General features: G+C 37.5%; 1 protein-coding gene across 1 annotated transcript in view; it reads left to right on the top strand.

Moving 5' to 3' along the window:
- LOC124153830 (serine/threonine-protein kinase 32B) overlaps nucleotides 1-22,824 on the top strand; it is a 550,681-nt gene that overhangs the window by 111,300 nt on the left and 416,557 nt on the right. The window lies entirely within an intron of this gene.

Genomic DNA, 22,824 nt, shown 5'->3' with positions numbered 1-22,824 from the left:
TTCACCTAGCTCACAAGTTGATGAGTGACGCTCACACTTTTAAAAATCAATGTATGTATATTTCAAAGTAGATCAGTGCTATCGCACGTTTTATAGTTAGTTTTGAAGTGTTTCATGAAGATAATTTCGGCATTAACAAGTTTTGGGAAATGTTTTTATCTAATTGAATTGAATCAATTTGAAATCAACTACTGCGGTTAATTGGATTACCTGGAAGGATTACAATTGTTTCATGGGTATTTAGGCTCATTTATGTATATTAAGCCTGAATCACTCGATCATTTTTTTTCGTCGCGAAAGTAATCATTGTCGCGATCACTATTCCCGTCGCGGAAAGCGATCGCTCTATTGATAATTTTTCTGAATCACAGGTCACTCTTGCCGTCGCTTTTCGCATAATTTCCGATATCACAGCTCGTTGTCATAGGACCCGCATCACGTAAATATATAGCGTGTTTGTTTATCTATGTCGTTCCCACAATTGTCAAACGTTGCGCTGCAATAGCTCCATACGGGCATGCGTTCCGATTGGCTGATATGGGGTTTTAGGGACGGTTTTAGCGACGGAAAAAGCGACCGGACGAGTGATGAAAAATAGCGATGGGAATCCTCATCGCGATCGCGAACGCGAAAAACAATTGCCGGCGACGATCATTTCGCCAAGTGATCGCGATAGTGATCACTTTGGCGACGAAAAAAAATGATCGTGTGATTCAGGCTTTAGACTCATTTGGATTGTTGTCAACGGCTTTCGGGAGGAGTTGTGTCTTGCGCTTTGTCACGCGAGATTTCGCGGCCATTGTAAGTCGCATCATCAGACGATGAATTCATTCTCCCGAAAGCCGTTGATAACAATGCATCTCGCTGCGAAAGCCTACGTTCCAGGCTCAATTGGATGTATTTTATTCATTGCGTCAAGTTTTATTTAAATTAGGTAGGTTCTATGTAATATCAATGTAAGTAATAAATGTACTTTCGATGTTCACGGTATTCGCGTAGGGAAATAGAATTCATTTTGTAGGTTTTGAAACTGAATATTCTTAACTCGGTGTAAGTTAAATTTTCAGTATTGATAACTTAAAGTGAATTATATATCCCTGTATCGCGGTTGAACTAAGGTAAGCCGGGAACAGGGTATTTGCACCTTGAACTTAGGCCTTTTTTCCTGACATTTAATATGTTAGTCGTATGCCGCGCTATTTAATGTTCTAAACTAGCATTTGTTCTTTGAGTATTTCCTAGATGACATTCAGAATTCATCGCCCTAGAGAAGACGAGATTACTGGTCTTGCGGGAATTTATCAGCGAGTCTGGGGATGGCGTATGAAGTATAAACCAATGCTTTGCTCAAGGCTTTCATTGTATTACGTCGAAAACTTCAGTGGAGCTCCAGGCTATCTGAGTATCAGGCTAAGCGTGCATCCGATTAATTAGTGCGCGTTGTGATAAGCCCTGCTTCTGACGTGAGGCTGAATATATTCGAGGTAACTTTTCAGCGGGTTGCGTGATAGGCGAATATCCTTTGGCAATACCCCTGAGGATATTTCCTGAACTTGATAAATTTTACCATTACTTACGTATCATGATGTCTATGCATGAGACACTGGTCACCTGCTTTCGTATAGAATGTGTAGAACAGCAATATTTTTATGATTAGTCAGTAAATGTTGAAGAGGCTGATTGATTTCACAACCTTTTCATTGACAATTATGCCTCTATATATAATGGTCTTATTAGAAACAAACCATTTGAATATCAATAAAACTTGTAATAATTTATCAATAATTTCTTCAGCAATCATATTATGATTTGTTTAGTTTGATCTGCAAAATTGCACATTATCGGGTTATCTCTGATGTTGGGCCTAGTTGCGGGTGGTCGAAATTCCACAGAGGAAAAATCATTGACATTGACCGAGATGCGAATCCATATCCCTCGATTTCTGGGCGAGTACTTTAGCCAGTTAAGCTACCGAGGCATCAATCCTCTCTGTGGAAAGGGCATAGCCAAATAAAAGGGTGAAAAGTCCCCCCTCCGGGATTTTTCCCGTACTTGGGGTATGCGATTTGGGATCAAATAGGACAAACCTCCCCACATTTCCAGCCTGCTAGAGGCCCACCAGGGCCGGCTAGATCGAAAATACGATTTTCACTCTTTTTTAAATATCTCGTTCAAGAAGGAATAGGAATTGAGCAGATTTCAAATTGTTTTCAAGAACTTTGAGTGGGAAAAGAAGATATGGCGTCGATTTAAAAATTTCTAACGAATGTTTTCATAAAACATGTTTAATAAGAAATAAATATTTTCTGGAGGTGTTTTTTAATACCTTTCGTCTGGCGTATTGAAAAAATAATTTTTAGGAAGTGGAACATCGCGAAAAAATGTGATTAAAAATATGCGATTTTGGCCATTTGGCTCTATGATCTGGCCTATAAATAACACCCGTTTTTATTTATCATGGTATTCTACCGATTAAGGTGCCCACCATAGGGACAGGATCGTTTGGATACTGGTGCCAAAAATGGCTTCAGGGCCTCCGAAAACTACCGGAATGTAAGAATATGGATTGAGAAAATGAGCTCGATTTGAGTTTTTCCCGCGTTGTATCTACGCACAAGTGTTGTTTCATTTGTGGATATACCACTACAAATTATCTCCACCCTGTACCCGTAGAAGCTAGATTGCAGGTGAAGGAGGTTGACCATTCCTTTCAAAAATGTGGTCTATAAAGATTATCTACATGATAAGCGGTTTTTACCGATGAAATTCCCACTTTCCGTATCTATTGCATAAGTATTTCCTTGCATGTTTAAAAAATTCGTCTATTTGTGGACAAAGTCGCAGATGTATCCAACCGCAGTTTGGCGGCGGAACTTTGTGACTTCCATTTTCCAGAGAACTGATTGTCCGCGAACTTTTACTGGTTTGCATGTCTCACGAGGTTTCGAAGAATGACTTATTCTTGATCTTCAATGCTGAAATGCAATTTCGATTTAAGGTTAAATGTATATCTGAAATTCAGGAGTTCCCCTGAGGCTGATGAAAAAGTTCTTCGAAACGTCGGGAGGCATGCAGCCCATACCGGGAATTCTTTTTGCACCTAATACGCCGGAAAAATCTGAACGAACGAATTTTTTCTCTGTCGGATTTCGCACGTTCTTGCGTTGCGAGTGACTTCGTAAAGTTATCACCGTTGCCAGTCCCGGTGTACTGGAATCATTTGAGGATGGTCGGCCATCTTGCTTGGCACGATTCAGTCTAGGGAGAGTGTTGCCCACTGATGGGTCTGGCCGCAGCAAATGTGTTGTACTAGCCGTAGTTTGGGAGAACAATTTCATTTTTCTTTCGACCTCTCCACTGCCAGCCATTAGAGTCTCTAAAATTCCCACCGTGTTTCGGCCTCCGGCTTTCGCTGGATGTCGTCCGAAGCGCTGCTACGACCGTCTAATACGATTTCCGCGAAATTCTGCTGGGAGCCGACACTCGCGCCGACCACCAATAACACAGGCCAACAAAAAAATTTTGTTTGGAAACTTTTTTTATTTTAATAACTGATCTTTATAGATTTTGATGTGCCAAATCCAAACCTGGACTTAGTTTTTTTGTATCACCCATAGTTTCCAAGCAATATGTATTTAATAGTAAGTCTAATACCCCTGTACGGTATACAGGGAAATCAATGAAACACAGTGTTATATCATAAATTTTGTTGTATTTACTGTTCACTATATCGTAATAATACAGGGTTCACTTGTCAACTGGAATTGGTCTACATTTTCTTTCCCTTTTTTCCTTGTAGAATTTTCTGCGATGAATCGCTTGCTGAAATTCTTGGTGAAATACCAACAGTAATACCCATGATCGTCATTCATTAGAACTAATTTTTCAATTTTATTATAACTATAAAAAAGCTGTTAAATTCTAAAATATTGCTTGATTTCATAACTTTAACTGTAAAATGTGAATAAATGGTAGGTGATGCAACTTTAAAACCATCATATTTGGATTCAGCAACTTTAAAAACATCAGAATAAGGTATTATCAGTAAAAAAGTTTTTTCATTGTTAGCCTGTGTAATCGTGCTAGGTTGTGTGGAACAGTTAACATCGCTGCGTGAGGGCGGAAATGAAATTCATTTGATGATGCACGTCACACAGTACAATGTTTACGATGAAATGAATGTTGAAGGTTGATAATTTTCGATGTGGATGTTGAGGGTGTTACATTGCAGCGTCATCTTGTCTTGCTGCAGTGTAGAAGTGCAACATAGTGTTGGCTACGCGATCATAATATTTTTGTGTGATCTGAATGAAATTTCAAAAAATATGTCGGTATACATTTTAAGTCTATAAGGGGGCAACCATTATTCACGAGAGGCGTTTAGAGGGGGAGGGGATCCAGCCAATTCTCTCCCAATCTCACGTGGGGGAGAGAGGGGTCCTGGCAAGTATCACGTAATTTTTTTCCGCAAGAAACAGCGTAAAATCGCCATCTTAGTAACCTTAAATAGTTCTTAACTAGTCTTAAATAAATATAATTGAACAAATTGTTTTATTCCAAATCAAACGCAATGAAGCATAGGCTAACGTAATAACACTGAAAATACATATATTGAACAATATCACATACTCGTAAGAGGGGGAGAGGATCAAGCCAAATATCATGGTATCTCACCAAGGGGTGGGGAATGGGGTCCAAATATCGCCAAAATCACCTCTTTTGTAATTTATGGACGCCCCTTAAAGAGAATAAAATACAATACATGCTAATTTTGCTAAAAATATTTTCAACGTTGATTCCATTGTTTAAGACTATCCCTTAAAAATGTTTTGGATCTGCTTATACCACTTTTAGTTCTGAGAACAGTGTTTTTTTTTTACTTCGACCTCAAAATTTCCATATTACACTTCCGAAAAGTTCACATATTGAGTGTTATATTTTAAGTGCTTAAAAATCAATTATTTATGTAAATTCAGGGTAAGTAATGGAAATAAATCAATAAATAAAACGCATGTCAGCTGAAATGCAATCATTTATTTACTCGACAAATGAAAACGAACTTAAGAAGTTTATGCATAGAGCACTAAAAAGATATTTTTTTACATTTCAAATTGGCCGCGTACAATGCTTACCGCTTAAACCAGCCCTGATATTACTGCATTGCATTGAAACATGTTGACTCATTAAAAAAATAAATATATACGTTGAAAACTGCAAAGTATCTTTACTTAATCCCTTAAAAAGTTTACTCCGAAAAAATTGTAATCTTTTTTGTGGACAGTGAGGTGATTTTATGGGTCATATAGCATCCCGAGAGAGAGAGGGAAAAAGACCTAATTGGCTCTTTGTCCCTGTTTGTATCGAGTCCCTTTTGCTTTTCTCGTAATTAAATTTCGCGTCCATTTGTTTAACGTGTATTTGGTTGCACGTTTTCCCGTCGATAAACAATGTTAGGTATACGGATCGAGCGCAAACATGGCTTCGTGCGCCAGATGTCCTCGTTATAGACGGATACCAGCTCGTTTGCGCTCTCCTTTGTGGTTTGTTCCGTTAATAATCCAAGCTAACCCAGCTTCTTAAATAGTTTTTGATTCTTAGTTTGCGTGAGACTGTCGGCAGTTTAGGCTGGGTTAGTATGTGAATGTGTCCGTTAACCCTAAATCACACGATCATTTTTTCCGTCCCTCGGATGGCTACAGCGATATGTTTTCAGGGACTAGAAGAACGATCGCTCTATTCATCTTTTCCTGAATCACCTGGTCATTCATACCGTCCCTATTCCCATAGCTTATTATTATTATAGTATTCTACCGATTAAGGTAGGTTTCCATGGAGTACGCAAGAAGTGATCTGGGAGCCTCCCTTTCCTTCCAGCACTGCCTTCTTTAACTCAAAGTAAGGCCTACTCTCTTTCAATCTATCTAAAAATCCTATTCTTTTCCTTCCCCTCCCTCGTTTCCCTAACATTCTACCCTCTAACACCATTTTCAACATCCCCTCACCGCTAAGCACTAACTCCATCCATACTTCTGTCTCCTCCGTATCTCATCTAAAAGCTTCCTCTCCTCGCCAACCATATCCAGCACTTCGTCGTTCCTTTTCCTCTCCGTCCATTTCACGGCGAACACGCAACAAAAAACAAAATGCACCACTCGGCGGCAAATACGAAAAGGAAGTTTACCGAACACGTGGTGTTACAATCGCTTTTAGCGGCCGCGCGTTCTTATTGTCTGAGGGGTGGTGTTAGCGATGATTTCAGCGACGAATGGAATATCAATGCTGCTTCCACAAAATAGATACTTTTCCAGCTGGATATATGAAACTAACCAACACAAAAAAATCGAAATATTCGGTTTTCAATAAAAGCAGTAGGAACACAACAAATAGAACCGTTCGACATTGCATAAGAAGCAGATCTAAATTTGAAAGAGAATATGCCTTAATTTGCATTTCAATATAAAAAGAGAATATGCCTGAGAATAAATATCAGCAAAAAACCACTCCCGTGTACCTTTTCGGCAATCCTTTTCATAGGTATGGGAGGCTGGGAAGTGGAGGCCATGGATCGTGGACGGCTCTCACCTATAAAGAGAATTTCTTTGTTAATAAAAAAGGGACGAGCCGAGTGATGGAAAAGGAATGGGATCTCCATCCCTGGAGCCATCGCGGAAAATGATCTCGTGAAACTGTCATTTTTTCCGCAATCATTGGAGCTATCGCTGGAGCTGTTCCAATCAAAGGATGGAAAAAATGATCGTGTGATTCAGACTTTAAAGAAGAAATGTGAGGGCAGGGGATGGACTGCCGTATTGTTGCACCTCTGCATTGCCAAAAATTTTGCGGTTAACATTCTTAAGATGAGCATTGATATGCCCGTGAATTTCTGTTCAAATTATTGTAACGTTGAATTTACGTTACGCTGAAAATTCTTCCGCGGTTACCGCTTAGAACCAAAAACCTTTTATGAAGGCAATTATAATGATTATGTGGAATTCTCAAAGAAAACATTGGGTTCTTTGCTTTGCAACTGTAGTAATTTTCATGACTGAAATCATTTTTTTACTGTATTTAACATTTTTGGAAGTTTTGACGCGCTTCGTTGTCACCAAATAGCTTTACAATGGTATCACTGTCAATTTGGATTTTAGTTTATCTTTTACATTTTTGGGAAAGTAATTTTGAAGTGACCTTGTAAAGATAACTATGATCAATAAAATCTAAATTAAGGTAAATATCAATGAGAAGTTAATGTTTTCTGCTTATGTTAAACTGAATTATCTACCAAAATTACGTTAATTATTATTGCGTAAAGGTAAGAAGAACGAGAAACCGGAGAAAATGGAATTATTCCTGACTTGTATCACCATACTACGTGTTCTCAATTAGGTTGCGTCGTTACAGAGACGCAAACACTTATATTTTCTCTTGACGACCGAGTACACCTCGTGAGTCCACATACCTGTATATTTTAGTTTATTGACAGATTGTAGGAATCACAGCATTGGCATTGAAAAATTAAAAACTGAAAAAATCAACAAGTTTAATGCGATTGAGCGAAGTAAAACAGTGAGACTTTTCTATGCACAAAGGTCCTTTCTATGTGATGGGCGAGGTCAGGTTTTCGTAAAAGGAAAGGTTATCCTCTGACATAACATTCAGTCACTATTCATATTGCTATCACTCATATGTTTTATCTTTGTACCAATTTATTATTCGCCAAAATAATGGAGGTCATTATATGATGCCACTTGGCATGACAAGCCAAAACTGTCGTATAAGCCACGTGATACTATTTGTAAGACCTTTGTATATTGTTAAAATTGCATTCTTTCTCTGTTTCTACCTCGCGGTATATTGTCTTGCCCTTTAAACGTGGATCAATAAGCTCTGCCATTATGTGACAACTCGCCCCGATGCTGGTGTATTTTTTCTGAAATTGGGTCTTACGGCTTAACCTTTAATCTCAGTTCTCCCGATGCATATCTTCTTGCGTGTTTGGATTCTTCGAAAATGTTCCTATCAGCCGTTTGACTTGGGCTCTATCGTGCAAGATAACTGCAGCTTTTGCTGTGGGTACAATGTCGCTTTGCCCGACATATTTCCCCAGTGCGCAATCTCACTTAAAGAACAATTCTGGGTTGCACGCGCAAGATAAAAATGGTCAAATGTTCCCGGAGGGAATGTAAACCTGTTTTTCTTCCTAAGCCCAGCGCGTGTGGTCTTTGGGCAAAACGTATGGGTCAACTGCTATCTTAACCACTAAGCTTAAGCTGCTTTTACTCTTCTTGCCGTGTATCGCAAAAATCTCTCGTGTCTTTTGTTTTGCCAGCCTCAGCGGTGGGGGAGTAAAATCCTTGCCCGCCTTTTAAAAGAGCGCAGGTTCGAATTCAGTCTGGACAGATGAAGCGCCAACCCCCTCTCAATTATGGGAAAAGTGTGGCTGTTTGATGATTTCGTGCGAAGCATTTACTCATATGGAAACGTTGATACACATTCCTGCAGGAAAACTGGAATAATTTTGTATGCACAAATTTTCCGTCTTTAGGTTCAATTTTAGGCAATTGTCGATAATCTTCGAAATGGTTACATTGCAATTTTGTAGTAATTTAGTAACCATTCGTAGCTAACGACAGCGTTAGTGATACGTCATCGTATTGTGCCGTTAATGTATAATTCTGATATAAGCTGTATGGTGCGTGTACTTGTACTTACTCATTACAATAGCGTAATGAGCCACTCTCATTGCACCTCTTCGCCAAGAATTGATAAATCACTATGTCAAGGCTGTTCATTCATTTATCGGCCTATCTACTCTGTTTTTTTCTTTGTAACTATCCGTTGAAATTATAAAAGTATAAAGCATTGCCTTATATTACTATTTAATTTTATAGTATTGGAGTGTAAGAAATAAATATTTCATTTAACGTATTTAACATGGTATTGGGCTAAGCGATATGACCATTTTAATGCGATGTGATCGAATGAAATTTCAAATTAATATGTTGGTATGCATCTCCTGCCTATAAAGAGAATAAAATGCAGTGCATGTTGTTGAAAATATTTACACTGTTGATTCTATTATCTAAGAAACATATCTTTAAAATGTTTTTTTTTTCGGCGTAGACGGCTCTTAGTTCTGGGAAGAGTGTTCTTTTATATTTCGACCTCCAGTTTTCTGACTTAAATGAAACTTCACTTGTGTACTTCAAAGAGATAGCTGGCGATAGAGGAAGACACATTCAATCACAAATTTTTGGGGTACAGTCGTAAGTGCTCTTCCTGAAATGCATACCCGCTTCAGTACCATCTCCAGGAAAACTCTTTGTCTACGACCTCGATGAATTATCATTTTACATTCGTCTGGCCAGTTTTCTTAGAAAATCCATGTTAGCTATTAGAAGACGATCACGCTAGTGATAGCAAATACTAAATACGGTAATCGCTATTCTATTAACTTCTTTCCTTTAAGGTAAAAAGGTGATTTTTCTTGCATTACCAAATGGATCGTTAGCATCAAAATGGAATGTGGTCCACGTCTATAAGTTCCATTTGCCCTTAATTACTTTGAGTACGCTTTTACAGTGATGGACCTGTAGCAAGTGAACTGGAATTGTTTGCAAAAGTAGATTGTTATAATATTTGTATTTGATTAGTATATTATATATACTTATTTCTGTTAGAACATTTACATTTATAAAATGGTCAAAATGAGAACATTCCCGGTGACGCGAAAAGTATTCAATACAATAATATTTCTATAAAAAATATTGTGTATATAGGTACAAATTGCTTTAATCAATCTCTTCTACACAATTATATTTATCTTTAATAGATTTAAATCAGGGGATTAACAGGTTTGCAGATTTAAATGGAAAGGTCATTTTTCCAGTTCTGTCAACATAACTATTTTAAATGTGCAATTTAAAATTTTTCTGAAGTTTCAGAAGAAGTATGACTCCTGCTAAGTCTTGCAGTCACTGTCTCACTTAGCCATGTGGCTGCATTTTATACTTCACTTGAAGTTTGGTTGTTACCACACCACTTGTGTGGAGAAGAAAGCCGTCGTTGAGCATTGTGTCAGTTGATTAAATTTTAATTGTCTCGCTCACCGCTATCCTCTTCATGAAGAGGCCTTTCTTTTGGAGAAAGGTTTCGTTCTAACTTCCTGCCGGGTCAGCCTTGAGTGGGTTCGTTGGCATTAAAGGGCGAATCTCTCTAGGGAACACACACTTTTTGATAAAAGGTCACTTTGAGATTGGCTCCGTCACTGGATCTAGAAAGGCTATCTCGGCTCAGTGTCCACTACGTGGAGTAAATAAATAAAGTAAATAAAACTATAAATGGGAGAATGGGTACCAGATCATTATCGTGTCCGCGTATGTTACAAAGTATCGATTCATATGGTTTTATCGAAAGGAAATGGTTTTTAGCGTTTAACTTTTTTTCCACAGCAGTCCCTTCATCGACTATATCGGGAATGTGGCAACAGATTACATTGGTCTTCTTTTATTAATTTTCTGTTGCAGTAAAAATATTAATAACCTTTTAGGTTTATTTACGTAGAACATTAAAGTTTTTATCTGTCGCATTGTGTGTGCATTTGTTGTCTTAAAAAAGAACATACTAAATACAGCTTTAAACTATAAATTAGAAAACTATTAAAGAAAACTATATCTTTGTATAGAGGAGATAAAAATGTAACTCATGTGATTTTAAAATCAAGTTGCTGAAATGAGTGTATGCAGGAAAACTTCTATCATCAATATTCTAAAAGACAAGCTTAATTCAGGAAAAGATATTTTGAAAACACTGGGGAGTACCCCCGAGGAAAAAATGGCTAAAAAAATGCACTTGTGGCCAAATAGCACCGTCGGTAATTTTGGCTTCCTTGCCAACGTTCACTAACTACCTTTTATCGTCGTTAGTGTATCTTTATTAGTGGAACTTTGGAAACTCTTAAGAAGAGATTAATGGGCTCCACATCTATTTGCGCAGATGCCGACTCCGCTGTACCGTCTCTTGGCCTACAATTATGTGGTAAAGCTAGAGACTGTGTGCACCAGTTTGCTGGGTAGGAAAAGGTTTCAGCATTGAAATGCATGGCGAGGACTACCCTATTCATGAAGTTGTTGGCTTGAGCTCTGCTGGTGTAATATATCGCTGTATTGTTCCCCAGTATATTTACCTTCGAAGCTTGCCTTCCTATATGCTAATGTGCCCTTAAGAAGGTCCATTCCCATAGCGGTGGATTATAGTGATCTTTAATGAGAGTTTGAAAGTTTTAACCTTGTTTTAGATGTATCCCTTTGGTATGGTGCCCTTTTGATTACTAACAATAAGTAGTTTGAAGTATACGTATATTCTAGCAAACTTATTCTCTTTATCCAATGATAAATATATTTTTGTCGTCCGAATGTTGATGATTTTCGACAGATATACTTTTCTTAGAGTAATCTGCCGTAATTTTTTGAAGGAGTGAATGTTCTTGGAAGTATCTATGTTTCTAATGCTGAAGAAGATTCTCTAAGGTAATAATTAAAGTGAGACTTAGCGGTTTGCCCAACTATTTGATCTCCTATTCAATTTTTCGTTCTCATTGCATTGAATACGAATAATTTCCAAGAATTGTAGAAGCAACAAAACCGTATTGTAAATGATGTTAGAAAATTGCGGTATCGTTTTTAGTGTACAAAATTCTAGTGGTGTGTATGAGGCAATACGCCTGCGTGGTGATAAGTCTTTATTTTTACCCATTCCCGATAAGGAATATTTTTTGTTTTAAGTAGTGAATATTCTGTGGTTGAGAATAGTGTTCCCATTTTGAACATGATCAAATCCCAGCATAAAGGCTTCGAGGCATTTCTGACTCCACATGGAAATGTAATGGCCTACCTCTCTATGAGAAATTAAATGCTCTAAGTCTTCAATAAAGCAAACACACGGTTCATGATAAAAGGCTCGTAATTGAAGGCCGCATTTTATTTCCCGTTTCAGAGACCATTGCCATTTGGATTTGGCCCCACTTATCGCTCCGCGAGAAAGTCAGTCCCAGTGAATGTTGTGGAGTGAAAAAATTTTGAAAACGGTTTTAGTCATTAGCATGGGAGCCGATGTTTCGTTACCTGCTGAGAAATAATGTTTTCATGCAGGAAGATAGAGCTGGAAACTCGCTAATACGAGTGTTCATGAATATAAAAAAACTTGGGAGCTGCTTTTATTTTAAACGACTTTCTTCGCTTGTAACGGAGGCATGCATAATATCAAGGCGTACTATGCTGTATGTTACATCTTTACTTTTCATTGACTTTATCAAATGTATTTAAAATGCTAGTCATTACTTAATATAATATTCACCTTCATTTATCTTCTTAAAATACATAATTGCGAAAGGAACCCGTCGAAATTCAATGGGTAGTAAAGAATGAATAGCTGTTCTTACTCTGAAGCAATTGGTTTACTGTTTGCTGAAAGTTTAGGTTAACATTATTATTATCGAATTATCCCACCTTTTATGCCTTCATTAAATTCCAACAAAAATTTATTACCTGTATTTAATCATAAAAATTTATGTAGAGAGTGTGAGTGCTTTTGTTTCATCAAACGGATAGTAGATAAATGGTAATTACTGACCGCTCTGAAGGCTCTAGTTGCTACCTAGGATGAGTGATCGAGCGTCATATCTGCTGTCATGGAAGCAGGCGTTTCGTTACCACACAATGGTTTTTCAGGAACAAAATGACGTGTTTCTTCGTTAATTATTTAAGGAATTCTTAGCGGGTTGAGGCAGACGGGTCGTGAAAGATATTCGCATCCCCTTATCATGAAGGGATTAAAAAAATTGCCTCCGCGACACAGGCTTTATTCGAGGATCAAAAGCGTCGCTTCACGGATACACCCAACCATTTATCTTAAAAGGGGTAGCGAGCTTTTATTTTTATTATTCTCTAGCATTTTTCATTGTTTGCGACGAGCAATAAATCAATCGTTTCAGCTTTTGAATCCTGTCGGTTTAATCCCTTTCCGTATGGTATTGACTCTTAGTCGACTCTGTTGGTTTTTATCCTGCGGCTCTGTGCGGCTTGCGCTTCGCAGAGTTTTATGCATGAGATAGGGACTTAACGGTCAATTCAAATTCGGGTCAATCGATTTTATTTTCTTATTTAGGGGCCATGTCAAACTTACGACATTTAAAAAAATAATCTCTTTTGAATTCCGTGAAAATCGTTGTGAATAATTTATTACAAGACTCTGTCGTATAATTATGTAAAATTTTGCAATATTTAAAACTATTTTATTTTTTCCAATACATAATGTCTTGAAATTCAAAGTATGTACCAATAAATTTAACTTATGTTTTATATGCGTAAATGACCAAAGCGTTAACATTTTCCTCTCTCATCTGATGCTTTGATGATGGCAAACACCGTGTTAGAGGGAGGAATGTTTGATAAGTAGGGAAGGAGGATGGATAAAATAGGATTTATGGACTGATTGAAAAAAGTCTTATTGTGAACTAGCCGGACTCCGGGCGTTTCCCGGGAAGGATAGTACCCAGAGAAGGGGAAACTTATAACTTTCATTACTACTCAACTGATAACTACTGGTCATTGACCTATAAATGGCAAAATATGGAAAAACGTAGGAGTAAACACGATTTTTCGAAATTATTGGTTAAAAGTTTGTTCGTGGGCCATTTACCTGTGAACGGTTAAATTGCGAGAAAAGTCAGTATTGGGAATGGAATTCGCCAAATCGGCCTTCACCTCGCTCACAGCGCACACAAAGATATATGTACAAACATGACAGAGTGAACGGAAATGTTTTCGGAAGGTGTGAGAGTAAGCAGTGGGTGAGGAATGGGTGATAGGTGGCGCAGAGCGCACTTGCAGGGTTCAGTAATGATAAAAAGATGGGAATGACGCGTCGGACGCATCCGAAAGTAGCACTGCGGGCATCGAGAGTACGAGATGAACCTATGTAGAAACTTTGGCCGTAATCCATGCAGCCTTAAGGAAACGCGTAGCGGACAGGCAGATAGACATCCTCTTGCATATATGTTGATTGAAAGGGAAATTTTAATTTGTTAGAGGGAACAAGGTGGTGTGAATCACAAAAAAAATCCGAGTTAACCTTCATTTGCCGGCGGTGTACCTTTAATGTTTTAATCGTTGTATAAGTTATAAAAAGTTAAAATTTTCTGTTTTCAGGCCTCAAAACGAGATCCATAAATTAATATTGGCGCCGAAAATGATCGATGAAAAATTATTTGCAGTGATATATTCGTCAATTGATACTGCAATATTGAAGCCGAAAGATATTAGTTTTAAACTGATTTAGTCATGTGATGCTGTCATACGCTCATTTGAATGTTCCCGTAATATATCATGCCTCTTAGCATAATTCCTGTGTCTTCAAACCATAACCTGGAATCTGGATCAACTGCTTTAGTTCATGAATATGTGATGATGTTCGATAAAGATATCAAGAGAGATCTTTCCTTCCAGATAATACCATGTCTCAAGTATTATGGCTTGTCTTACGGCAATATTATTCCGCGGCGGCATAAAATACTGCCTCTTGCGGGAACCCTTAGTTTACTTATGCACCTACCTCGGGAGACTACACTTCTATCTACATTGTTATACTATCCTGTACGGTATGTCCTCTAGTGTGTTCCGTTTCATACGCGATCAACGTAATAATTGGTGGTTAGAAGATATGGGTCGCTGCGATGATGACGATTGTTATCGTATTTTCATATTAATTCTTACTTTTATCTATCTTAGACTTGAAGCCCTGTAAATTCATCGCTTATATTTGTCTCCTTAATTATCATCTCTAGTGTTTCGCATTTTTATTTTTTTATAATTATTAATTATGTGTCTCCGTGTAAATGGTATTTTTTTCGCACTGGTGAATGAAATGGAGTTCCCCATTTATTCAAACAAAATTAATCATCCTCCTACCAGAATATTTCTTTGCTTCCCATTTCTCCCATTACGCGAATAGAAACGAATTGAGGGCGGTGCACATTTTCTATTATTTATTACGATTCCCTACCTTTTTCCCGAATCGTTTTTTCCGACGACCTTTTTCCCGAATATTTTTTCCGAATCCATTTTTCCCGAATAACCTTTTTCCCGAAAGCTTTTTTTCCGAAACCCTTTTCTCCGAAACATTTTTTACCGAACACATTATTTCCCGATTGTATAGAAAACAAGCTATTTATCGTAAAATTCAACAAAAGGGACTCCAAGTCCCTTACAATGACCCAACAGATAGAACCCTCAAAATGACAGTTCATATGATGGCAGCTTTAGCGTTTGTTCCAGTTGAAGACGTTGAAACAACTATCGAGCTTCGAAGAAAGCACGCGGATAAAAATATTCCCAGACTTGAGCCAATTATGAAATATTTTCAAGAATCATACTTTATTGGTGTAAAAGCTGTTGGCAGACGACGCGCTGTTCCTCCTAGTCTATGGAATCAACATGAAGCTACAAAAGCAGGTTATGCAACAACAAATAATGCATCTGAAGGTTGGAATAACCGCTTTAGGTTACTAGTCGGGAAAAACCACCCGGATTTATACTCAGCTGTAAAAGAGCTGCAGAAAAAACAAGCTGACACAGAGATTGCCTTGATTGAATTAAGTGTTGGGAAAAGTATCAAGGGCAAGCCAAAAAAGAAATGGTACGACATGCACGAGAGGCTGAAATCGGTTGTAGAAGAATATGAAGATTACAAGAACGATAGGAATTTTCTTGAATTTCTTAGAGCTATCGCGCACAATATAATTTTCTAAAAAAATGATGTATCTTGTGTATGAATATATTTGGTTATGAAAAATATGAACTCATTTTTATACAATCGGGAAATAAGATGTTCGGTAAAAAATGTTTCGGAGAAAAGGGTTTCGGGAAAAAAGCTTTCGGGAAAGAGGACGCGTTACGATTCGGGAAAAAATTCTTTCGGGAAAAAGGTCGTCGGAAAAAACGATTCGGGAAAACGGTCGGGTACCTTTATTACAATTATATTGGCCTCAAGTTAGAAATAATAATTTTTATATGTGCGGGGTTTGAGAATTTATACCTGCACACTACCAGGAGTTGGCTTGCAAACCGACGACTCTTAGAAATATCTATCCAAAGAAAGTCATCACTATGCATTTCTCTCTATAATTTGGTTTTCTTAATGAGTTTTGAGTCTATAGAAATTTGAACGGAGGTTTTCCCATTGAAATAAATGTTTCACTCTCGTTTTTGGTGGTCCTTTTTTGTTAATTGTCTTTTCATTTGTTTATTTCTCGAATGAGCCTCATTAAATAATTATTTCAAACTTCCATTGAAATTAACGAGGAAAATGGGTACCTATTTGGATAAATCTCCGTTTTTGAGATATTTAATATTCTAGTCAAGGAATAAATTCATGAGAACGAAAAATATACCGTTCATATTAACTAAAAATGTATGCTTTTTAAAAACATTTGGTGCAATCAATTAGAAAGTAATCCAATTAGATAAAGAAAAAATGAAATCAGAAATCCTATAATACACATGCGGAAGACAAAATTGTAATTTACAATGATGCATGGATAATTGATATATTTGATACATCATGAAGATATGAACAAAGAATCAATTATGACGTGCTATTGATGCCATTTTATCAATATAAAGCAGTAATGAATCTTCATTAATTTATTTTAAACGATTCATTCTATTTCTCAAGTATCATTCCGTTTGCAAGTTTATTTTAAATGTCAGTCTCCAATGACTTGAATGAATGGGTGAGTAAACTCGCCTATCCTGAGATTGCAAAATAATATCGCTATTTTTAGGTAGCTATTTCAGTAATTTGATGTAATTTTAGGATTCAATCTCTAGACATAACTTTTTCACGTCAACGGCTTTAAAAATATCCAATGTTTACTATACGAAACACTAGGAAGAAAATAAAAGCGGTCCTCGACGATTATGGAGTTTTCGTTAGGGCGTAGTCTTCAAACACGCTTTCCATCGTAAAGTTGGCCTATGCCTGTATCGTGATAGCATTTTTATAACCAATTGCTTTTGTCCTTTTGTACCGTGTCACATGTTACTCACACATTTCCTTATTCTTATTCGTCGCGGAAATTTCATGCATATAATATTCATAGTCCAAGCGAGTTCAGTGTCTTTCGTGGCTTTCCTCCTGAATGCAAAATTCTTTTATAACGGCTGTGATAGTTTGTTATTTCGTTCACCACCCTGTTTCGATATACTACGTAAATTTTATTGTTCTTGAAATATTTTATGTCTAAGATTCCTGGAGTGTAAATTGTCACATCACAATCTAAGGTGTAGATGTGGAAAGGAGAGGGATGTCCTCCCTTCACTGAGTCATACAAAATAGTTTTGGGAATAAGTAAACTATATTTCTGTGAAAACAATATGTTCCTATCAAATTAAATCATTTAGTTGCCTTTGATTCATCTGTAAGTTTTCAATATGATTCCAGATAAAAGATAATATAATCATAAGTCGTCTAGCTAGGCAAAAGAAATAGGAAATCATATAAACTCTCAATGACTCAATCCCTCTGAAAACGTTACCCCTTTCCCTATACAATTCGAAATTATTCCTTCGGGAAATTGTTGTGATTATATTTATTAAACCACTAATGCGGTTTGACCAGTTGTAGGTGAGTTCACTTTTTGGAAATCCATTGTAATAAGATTCAAACAGCTGTCGCAATTTTTACACGTCCTTATCTAGAGCTGTCCCTACAAGAGCTGTAAGATCAGCTCTTGATTATGTAAACGTTTAAACCGGTTGAGCGAATAAAGTAGCCTGAAAAAATTACAACAGCTGTTTGTACCTTATTATAATACAGACTTTATGTAATCTATTCTGCTGTTTAGGTCTTTAGAGTTACTCCTCTTAGTTTCCATACTCTTCGGCTTTCATTGAAGCGAAGCGATTAAGCAGCCCTTTGTCGCTAGCGGTGTGGCTGGCTCAGGCGTCCTCCGTGTTGTTGGTGCGGCGACTTTGACTGCAGGGGGTCTTGTCAATACTCCGGAATAGCCGTGCTCCCTCCTCACAAGGAGGCTTTGCCCTTGCTGCGATGTATCCGTCTCATGCCGCCGGCGAGTAACATAAAGGAAGTCACCTCCCCTTTGCAGGACGTGAGTGTGAGGGTCGTGTGGTAGGTACACGTAGCCGGGTGAGATTAACTCATTCTCGACGTAAGGCTCTTCCACCGTCGTCGGCGTGTTGTGTGCCCTCCATCTCAGTTCGACTCGTTGACTCCGTTGTCCATCGAAGCTTATTGCTCTGGGTCGCATCCATAATGACCTGCCATGCGGTGAGGGCTCAGAGGGTTTCTCGTGGCAAGAGCCAACTATCCATCTTCTTAAGTCCTCTCGTCTATGAAAGATGTTATTTTTTGTGTGCTCTAGGGAATGCACCATGCTTGATCAGCGTTTGCCCAGAAATTGGACTGAGAAATTATTGCTCAGTAATCTTGATTAAATGTGAATGCAAGGGCTTGCTCTTATTAATGCTGAAAATCTGTTGGGGAAGCAAAATTTATTTTTTTTTGCCAATACTTCAGAAATTCATGTTGTTATATTATTGTAAAAATGCAATATGTAGTCTTAGCTTGAATTGAAGCAATGTGCGTTTTAATATTATTTTCCAATCAAGTCTTACTGGTTCATTGTATATGGGTTCTGGTTTTTGGAACTAAATGTGTGCTTCAGCTTACGGCAAATACTTAGGTTTTTTGCCAAGTGAATTCATACCACAATTGCGTATTCAAGCATAAAAAGAACAAGAATCCTCATTAATTGAATTTTCAAATATTTTTTTTCCAAACGAATGAAGCCATTGTCATTACCTTATATTTTATTTTAGAAATGGTCATAGAGAGTTTTTTTAGGCTAAAGAAAATTTATAACATGCTAATAAATTGAAAGTTATGAACAATTTATCTTAAATACATTAATTTCACTTCAATATTTCAGGTGACCTAAAGGTAATACAAAACAGACCTGAATATAATAATAATTTAAGTTCTAAAGATGGTAAAAAATTAATCGAAACCGGTCGTGAAGTTTGTGTGGAATATTTCCCGTAACGTTTTATTTAATTTAAGGACTGGTATAAAACTCCCGATTGCATAATTCCTCTTCTTGATATCTTAAGGAAGACTTGTCTACTGCCATAAATAGCGACCCTGAGTTTGGGCTTGATTCCTACAAACAGTTCTAAACACATCGTCTATTATATGTCCTCGTAAATCATCCCTGTCTTTCTTCTGGCCGTACAATCTCGTATTTGTCAAGTCCACCGCACTTGTTCAGTTCAGATCCCGTCTAATCCGCTCACCTATACCCCGCCCCGCCGCTTACGCCACGGGCTGCCACCACCAGTCGCAAGCTATTCCGGAGTGAAGGATACGTTGTTTTCCACAGACGCTCCCAGATCTTCAGACCGATTTCTCCCAACTCTCCGAACTCCCCAAGCACTCCTCTTATCCCTTTGTCAACTTTCAAGCTGTTCCAGCCCACGCAGCTCTTGTGTCCGGGTGAACAAGTTAACGGGATATTTCGCGTCTCTCTCTAGCCATGCTTTGTCTCGATTGCGATACTTGCATTGAGTCACAACCGGGAAAGATTTCACTCGCCGGATGAGGGAGTTACGACATAGTGCAGAGAAACTTTTACGGAAAGGCTATGCGATTATTAATCGAGAAATCTTTGAAGAAAACTTGGTAGATCGGCAAATGAGTCCTTAAGATGACGGTTCACCCTCTGGACCGGTCTGATTTTTTTATAGTCTGTTACTCATCTAAAACTTTTTATATTTATTTTTGCCATTTTTAACTCATTTTTGGGATCTTCTGAAGATCTCCTGAGGATGAAAGCAAGTCGCTGCTCGAAACGTCGGGAGACATGGAGAACATCAAACGGTGGAAAACCCGAGAAGATTTTCTGCACTTTATACGCCGGGAAAACCTAAGATCATATAAAACTGATTGTTTGCATCTCGGATGAGGGCGCGGAAATGAGTGACTAGTTCTCTGTATCAAATCTCTACGAAGTATAACACGTCAACAGCACTATTTGTGTTCAAGCGAGCATAAGAAACATAATGAAGATACACTTTTGTATGCTCCACAAGAGTTTTTAATACCGACCCAGGTTTCGGCAGTACACACTGTCATTATCAAGGCTTGATAATGACATATTCATACATACATTATCATACCTTGATAATGACAGTGTGTACTGCCGAAACCTGGGTCGGTATTAAAAACTCTTGTGGAACAAACAAAAGTGTATCTTCATTATGTTTCCTGTCAACAAGTTCCACCAAATATCGCCTTCCAACCTTAAGCTGATAAGCGAGTATAAACTTAAACATTGTTGTTAATCAAAGACCTGGCAGTCGCTGTAACGTAAAGATTGTCGTGGAAGAAAATTAGTAACATTTTTACTTCCTCTTATAAAAACTTATATTAATCACATTGACAACTATTTTTGGTATTCTTATTGAATATTATAGTGAGAGTAACTTGGTAATATCGGTATTATAATGTTCGTCAAGCAACAATATGGCGTATAGCAAAGTATTAAAGAAAGTTTGGGTGGAGGTAAAATGGTAATTATAGCGATAATGTCAAGAGGAAATGCAGAGCGATGAAAATTAGCATTAGAAATTCAAGAATTGACAACCTTAATACGTTGAAAATAATGTCAGTAAGTCTCCTGAATGTGATGTCTTATTTAATATTCAGACTACCATTCATATGCCTGGTGAAAAGAAGGCTTTCCAGCAACAATATCGGTCAAATATAAATAGCTAGTCTTATAGTAATTAATGGTAATAGCCGCTTTTGTTGCTTCAATACAAAATAACGTTATTCATTGCAATAACACTCATGTCATTTCACCTTGTGAATGCAATAAAAATAGTAATGAAATTTTGGTTTGCATGAAAACTTATTTTATCTGGCCTAAAAATCGTATTCCAGCCCATAGAATTAGCAAATATGAAATTACATTTGGTCGAATTGTCGGGTGAAACGAGTTTTTTTTTTGGCTTTTAAGCGTGTAGATAATGAAGTTACCGAAATTATACACTTTTTATTGGGTTAAATGACAGCGGTTGTGGTTTTAATTTTACGGGGCCTAAGGATGTAGCATGCTATGTCATGCTTGCGTCGTTCATCACGACATCGCATCCGTTAGATATTTTTTATTATTTTGTTTCTCTCTCATCACAAAATGTACGTATTTTAAGAAGCAGATAATAAAATCGTAAAAATGCACCCCAAGTTTTTACGGATTAACAGAATATGCGCTGTGACAAGATGAGGCCATTTTGCTTACAAAAAATATTTAAAATAATGAAATTCTCAATGATGCGTCGTGTTATAAAGTCGTGTGCTGAACTCGTGCAAGGTTATTATTAAAATAACTGTAAACAAAATGTGTTCTTATATGCCACCTCGCATCATGAATAATGAGTGCTGAGTAATTATTAGACGGCGGCGTAATGAGTGAGATGGAATAGTTGCGGAAATTATTTTGGTCCGTTAAGGTGGGAGCTTGCGTGCCGGTCTTTCTTCGTGTGACAAATGAGGGAGGCTCTCTGAAAGCTGGCGTGAGGGCTCTAATTTATGACGGAAATTCGAGACTTAGACATTCGTATAATTACAGGAATTTCATAGTTTCTGCGCGGTCTAATCATAATTCAACGTGTATGACTAACAATTTGTAAGTTAATTGTAAACTTTCCTAGGGTGTCCATAGTGAACTTCGTATTTTTCTCAAAGAGCATTGCTATTTTATGTACTCAAGTTCGTCGGTGAAGAACTTGATGAAATATTATTCCCGCTGTGGTAATATTTTAGGAGTTTTATGTAGGTATTTGATATATGGTAACTTCTTTACATGCACAAAACACTATCAAACCTTTTTTGTTTATATTATTGGTCAGTTCATGTATCATTGTTTTCCCAGCGTTTCGGAAGTTAATTAACTCTGACATCTCGGCTACATAATAAGTAATATGTGATGGTACCGCAAAGATGCTATTGGTAATGTTTGGGCTGCTTAATATCAGCAATATTTAGTAGAGTTGTAAGTCAAGTGGTCGTAAAAGTCAACCGCTACTTCCTTCAGGGAAGTCGAGTCACTCCAGCCTCCAGGGGATAAGTGAATTATAATGGCGAACGCCTTGTATGGAATATCATTCCTCATGTTTGATATTTCGTAGCATTTTCCCTCCACCAATTTGAAGCTTTATATTCGTTTTTATTCCTAATTTGAAATAATTACCAAAAAGACTTGCACATACATTTGTGGAGATATAGGAAGGCGTTATGAATGTCTAGGCGGGATGAACTCATTTCGTTAAGTCATCCTGTCAATAAAATAGTCGATGGATAGCGTCGCAGGCATACCCCTACATAGATATCCCACTTTGATTTATTTGTAGACTTCATACTGGCAGAGATTGCGACAACTTCCCGACTTTCAAATGATTAAATCACCGAGGAAGACTTATGTAATGTGAGAAATAAATTAGGCATGGTGAAAGATGAATAATAATATCGTCTTTATTGGAATTACGACTATGCTCTCTATTATTTCGTACAACTCTGATAGTCAGACACATCCTATCTCTGGTAAGTATACCTTACCCTGATGGGATGTGACCATACGACCTTCGATTCAGCTGCCAAGAGCACTCTATAATAGTGGCAGGACGCAAAGCTGAAGAAAATCAATCTTCGTGTTAACCGTCGTTCATTTCTTTGTAAAGAGTTGAAGAA

Source organism: Ischnura elegans, chromosome 2 (assembly GCF_921293095.1).
Source record: "Ischnura elegans chromosome 2, ioIscEleg1.1, whole genome shotgun sequence".
Lineage (NCBI taxonomy): Eukaryota > Metazoa > Arthropoda > Insecta > Odonata > Coenagrionidae > Ischnura > Ischnura elegans.
The sequence above is the reverse complement of the archived record's forward strand: the minus strand, read 5'-3'. Positions and strand labels throughout refer to the sequence as shown.